Below are 6,023 nucleotides of genomic sequence, written 5' to 3'. Positions count from 1 at the left end.
TTTTTAGGGTGGAATTATCTTCTGTCGCAATAGGATGAGCAACTATGTGTAGCAATGCATAGCTGGCAATTATAGCCAGCTACGTGTCGTTAATCTAGCTAGCTGGCTAGTCAACGAGCGTTCGCCTTACTCTGCTCGATACAGACGACAACGACGTCGCGGCATAAAGGATCTGTCTACCCAGTCGTCGCATGGCGATACCAGCAATGGCAGCGGCCACGGTGCAAGTAAGCAACGGACCGCCGTCGCTACCGCACGCCTTCCGCTTCACGTTCAATGGAGACAGTTATCGGCGACGTGCCGCCGTCCTGAATACCTTGTTCCTTCTCGACCGTGACCCGTTAACCTCGACAGTGACTACTTCATTGTGTGGCCGAGTGCGAAGCCCGTTCGTCATCGTCGTCGTTAATACTGCTCCAATATATGAATGGAGTGGACTAGAGACAGTTCCACAGCTATTCATGTAGCAACTTGACGTTTTTACTTTCCGACGTCTACCAGGCTCACTTAGAACACAGGTCGCAGGCCACCCCAAACAACCGTGGTGCAGCAGAGTGCAGTATGATGGACACCGCAGATAGAGAACGGACGACTGCGAAGTACGTCATCTATCGTTTGTGCCATACGACTAGCAGCTGCTCATACTGACGGGTACTGTTGTCGATGTGAACTAAAGACCAACGACGGCTCGAGATCGGTAGCCTTATTATCAATAACGGAAATCGTGTGACGCCCTACGTTGCGAGGAGGCAAACGGAGGGACCAGTACGAGACTTGCAACCGCGATCAGCAGTCGCTGGCGTAGCCGCAGCGGCCATATTAGCAGTTGGGGCAACAGTATGCTCCATAGTCGTAGTAGCCGTACAAGTACCGTCAATTTGAGCAAGTGAGCGTTGTGATCGCGTGCGCGCCATTAATGCAGCTCCAATAACGTTTGAACAGAGAGAGAGAGAGAGATAAATAGCGCTAAGTCACATTTACTGAGTTTTAGGGATCATGATTAAGTGGGGTGGGGAATCGAGTGGGGGTTTTGGTTGGGGATGAGGTACGGTTCGTTCACTCGTGCACCATCGTCAACGGTAGTTACGGCCTACAGCGCAGCAGTGGCGGCACAAGCACCGCCACTCGTTCGATCTTTCATCTGGGCTATCGCTGCTACTGTAATACGACATTCACTCTACAGATGATTGTCAAGCAGCCGCATTGGCTGATGCTGCTGCTGCCGCCGCCGATGCGGCAGGATCAGAGAAGAAGTGGACTGAGAGCACCCAGGACCTTGAGCTTCTAACCCTGTGTCTGCCGCTCAAGGCGTGTGGCTCGTTGGCTGTCTGTTTTTGTGGTAGCTCGTCCAACAAGTCCACTAGCTTTACTACCCCCCTATCTACCTAGATACTTGTACATGCATCGATAGCTGGCTGGCTGGCTGGCTGGCTAAGAAGCAGCGTATCTGCTAGCTAGAAGTAGAAGACGAAGTGTATTATAGGCCAAACGGGGGCGGGGAGCAAGGTGCGCCCAGCAGCCGCCGCCGCCCGCGTACGTTCCTGACCCCTTGGCGGCAGCGGCACGAGCAGTGGCAGCAGTAGTTGCTGCTTAGGTAAACCTAGCCGACCGCGGCTCAAAACCCCAGCGCCGCGCTGCTGGAAGTGACAGTCACTGGTGTATAAATACTGCCAGTAATAGTGGTATGAAAAAAGATCGCGCTTCGAGGAAAATCTTTATGTTGAAAAAAATACACGTCAAACACGTGGAACATAATCGTGACATTTAGCACAAGTGTGCAGCAATTGCGGCTAAAGTAACGATAACGGTAGTAGCTCGATATTTAACAAAAAGGGTCGACGAGAAGAGATGCCATGCTACTAACGTATGAGATTATCAACCGTTCACGGAAAGGTTTTTGATGAAAAAGATCAACGAGAAAACAGTTCCGATGAACTAGAAGGTGTCTGCCAACTGAAGGTTGTAGGAAACCGTATTGCTATGTACAAATTTGTGTCTACAGTAATTGTATCTCTACTGATCCTGTATCGCATTAGGTATACATCGATATCGATTTTCGTTTTGCCTAAAAGGTTGCCTAATAACAAGGCTAGCAACCGTTTCATACTGAATTTAACTACAAATGTTCGCAGTGGGATAAGTATGAACTTCGCCGTGCCAGCATGACAACGACAGACAGCCAACTAGACACCAAAACATACACGGAGAAGACGCAAGTCACTCATTAATCTACCCACAAAGCGTACTGGATTTTAAATCTACGACTGGGACTAAACGATGAGCCCGGCTTCTAGCTACATTGAGACTTGTGTGTGAGTAAAAAAATATAACGCGCAAACAAATCGAGGAGGATGCGAAGTTCGAAATTGTGCCTTTTAGCATGCGCAGTATACGAAATGTTGAAAGACAGCGCCAAACTCTATCTCACCAGATGCTGGTTGATGATTGTAATGTTGCTGTTGGAGGCCATTCGATGTTGTTCCATAGTGAGGGCGCCGCTTCACCTGCGCGTACCAGTGACACGGTCTTGCGTAGTGGAAACGAAAAAAGTTTGTGAGTCCGATGAGCTACCAAGGGTGAAGGACAAAGCCGGCAAGCTAGAGTCGCGCACTACACGCGACCTCCACGCGCGCTCATCCGTTGTTCGGAGCCTTCTTAAATCGCCGTTGCTGCTACTGTTGTTACCACGACTGATGATACCCACACCGATGCCTCAAACTCTCGATAAACCCTGCGACCAGCTGACAAGCCACCCGATCAGCCAAAGCAACCCACTGAGTATTGCTCTCTCCGTGGCAGGTGCCGACCGCTTCTCCACCTATGTCTACGCAAATGTGCTCGCGGGCACCACCCGGCCCGTGAGCGTGACAGACAGACAGACAGACAGACAGACGGCCTCGCTCGGCAGGCCAGCGCCAGGACAGGCTCGCTAACCAGAAGGCAGGTCATTGCGCACTCATAAATATTGCCTGAATCGATATATATACGTTTGGATGAGGCACACATTGAATGGTAGCAGGCCATAATATAAATGCAAGGCGAATAGAGAGAGAAAGAGACGCAAGTGGTCTCGTACCACGAAACTCCGTCAACCAACACATTCCCACACTGTGCCTTCGCCAAGGGTTTCACTACAGGCAATGCGCACTGTCGTGTGTATTCATCTTCTGTCGTTATATTTAGAATACTCGCCATTTTAGTTACTCGAAACCCTTGGCTACTATATCGTCAGCAGTCGTTTCTGCCCCAAACTGCAGCTTATCCTTCAATTACTTTGTTTATCAGTGCTCGCCGGTTTCTATGTGTCGATGTGGCCAACATGTGTAGCCAGTCGTCTGCGCGAGTAGGAACGGAAAGAAAAACCGTATCTTTTGGCACCAGCGATTAGCTAGTACTAACGTCGTGCTGGGATCTCATTCACAAGAAACTCATCGGAACGAAAGTGGGTATCGAAGACAGACCGCAGCAGCAGCGGCAAAGACTATGGAACGACTATTGGTCGAGCAGACTCCGCGATACGGCAGTGCGAAAGCGACGCTGTGAACAAACTTCCCCAATCGACAGATAGGCAGAAGTCGCTAGCGTCGGAACAAGCTGCTCAAAGAAAGATTTAAACAGCACGTCAAGGAAAACGGAAAGAAGCACGCACAACATAGGAGACGAAAAAGAAAGAAGAGCGCAGTGGAGAACAGAGCGCAGGAATACGCGCGCATCCGGTCGCCGGCCACCGTCGTTATAACCGTGGTGATGATGCTGATGGTGATACTGGCGCTCGATGTGGCGTCGCTTGATCCGTCGGCAGACTTCGCCACGTTCGCCCGGCGCTCACTAATGACTCCCAGCAGCGGCTCGCCGTTTATGGCTGGATGGCCGTATTACAATAGATTGCAGCATATTGCGAGCTACAAGATCGGCCTCAAGCACACCGAAAAACACATTTAGCTTCGATATATATATATACGCTATCGGTTTAATTATCATCAGAGTTAAATGACGAAGACAGGGACGCGCCTTCTCGAAAAATAATAGACGGACACCGTGAATTGCATATTGTGGAACTATCCGGTGAACTTCAAATGCAGAATGTCTGAATAAAGTCTGTGATAAAGATGCGAAGGCACCAAACTCAAGTATACTTAAGAAACGTCGTAAGTATTGACTGATGCTTTTGAAATGTTTCGAAATTGTGCTAAATAAATAGATAAATGCTAATTAAGATCCGTTTTCCAATTATTAAAGAAATACCTGCGTTTTGATAATGTTCATCAGCTACTAAATGTTTCGGCTTGATGATTTCGAACAATTACAGAAACGATCTATTGACGTAGCCATTTTAGATTTACGATAACGTCAATGATGACAACTCATCGATCACGCGGCAACATAAATCGAAAGCTCAGTGGCGACTGCTGAGCTACGGCCTGGTGCGACGCCAGTTGTGCATGCAAGAATTTTAATCTGATAATTATATAATAATGCATAATGTATTCCATCAACGGTAGCTTGCGGGAAAGTAGAGATCGGAGCGGGTGGAAAGCTGAACCGGAATCCGACGATATCGTAGACTCACGTCAGACGCGGCCATTACAAACTCCGGAAGGATCGGCGCCAACTCGTCGCTCCTGCCGACGCTTAGCAGCTTCCCTGTTTGCTTGCATATTGATTTTTATATGTCGCCATAGCGGTGACAACAACGATAGCAGGGGTAATTTTGACTCTTTATTGGAGAGATAGCACAGACGCAACCACTCCAGCAGCTTGATCATTTCTATTCGGTTCCGATTAAAACCTTCTAGGCAATCAGCATTGAACGTTGAAATAAATAGATCTTGCATTCTGCTCATCTTTCTCGCTATCGATTCAGCCTTAGCGCTTTCGTAGCGCTAAGACCGGAGTCACACGGCGACGATCGGCTGACCGTTTCAGTCGCATATAGAGCGAAGAATGACAGCAGTCGCAGCGAGTATGATTGTCTCCTTACTAACATGGCTCGCTTTTTTAATCTGCTTAATTCAGCGGTAATTAGGTCGTAGCCAAACACTTTTCTAAATAGAACATAATAGTGGCAGGTTTCGGAAGACGACACCAATGAGATGCAAAGAAAGCAAAACTCGAAAAGAAACTACGCCGACCGTTGGAATAGCGGAAACGATCGAGAAATCGTCCACGTTACATCTTGTTTCTAAACGGCGACGGGCGAATTGCGTTCCTTCAAGTAATGGTCTCCCCCTTACGCCACGTGCGCCTTCACATAACCATATTTATTACTGTGCTTTTCTGTGCACTTGACAATATTGATCGATATGCGATACTGCAGACACTCATCGCGAATGTGCTTGACGCGTTTGCAAAAAACAGAGGTCACACTTTTGTATATCGACATGTAGTCTGTTAGGCGGACAGAATCGCTGAACAGATCTAACAGCTGTAACAGTATTTTTCTACATGACTAAGTTAATAAGCGTAGTAATCAAAGTGGCGGTCTACGGCAAACGTCTAGTAGAAGCGCTCGTAGTTGTCAGCCTGTCTGGGCAGCCGCACGGCAACGGTAGCGTCGTCGGTGCCGGACGGATGCATACAGTCGAATATCGTCTGTGATGTTTTCTGGGTCACCAATACGTCTTAGCATAGACACCGGCACCACTCACTATCCGCAGCAAAATCAGCGGTAGCGATAGCTAATGCACAGCCGTTGACGATGACAACGACATCGAAACGACAACAGTCGCGGCAAGGGCAGCGCCCGTTACAGGCTACCATCCGTGGCGGCGGCGGCGGCGGCGGCGGCGGCCGCGGCGGCGGCGGGTTCAAGAGCCTGCACCAGGGCCACACTCTCTCCTTTTTCCTCCAACGCTAGGAGCGCGGCCATCGCAGACACCAACCAGCGCCGCCACATCACTACCGATCTCGTCCTTGAATATATATACGCGTATATATACAGGAAGATAGGAACGCATGCGCATGTATATTTAAGGTAGTGAGATGATGCAGCGTCATCTCGGTGAACGGAGGAATGGGTGGTA

At 49.0% G+C, this 6,023-nt stretch overlaps 1 protein-coding gene and 1 long non-coding RNA gene across 3 annotated transcripts in view; both read right to left on the bottom strand.

Moving 5' to 3' along the window:
• LOC111249520 (uncharacterized) overlaps positions 1–6,023 on the bottom strand; it is a 158,549-nt gene that overhangs the window by 71,809 nt on the left and 80,717 nt on the right. The window lies entirely within an intron of this gene.
• The window catches only part of LOC147758437 (uncharacterized), a 39,678-nt gene that overhangs the window by 29,648 nt on the left and 4,007 nt on the right, over positions 1–6,023 (bottom strand). The window lies entirely within an intron of this gene.

The sequence above is a fragment of the Varroa destructor genome, unplaced genomic scaffold (genome assembly GCF_002443255.2).
Source record: "Varroa destructor unplaced genomic scaffold, Vdes_3.0 BEIS01000001.1, whole genome shotgun sequence".
Taxonomy (NCBI): Eukaryota; Metazoa; Arthropoda; class Arachnida; order Mesostigmata; family Varroidae; genus Varroa; species Varroa destructor.
Note: the sequence above shows the minus strand (reverse complement) of the source record. Positions and strands in the feature narration are given on the sequence as shown.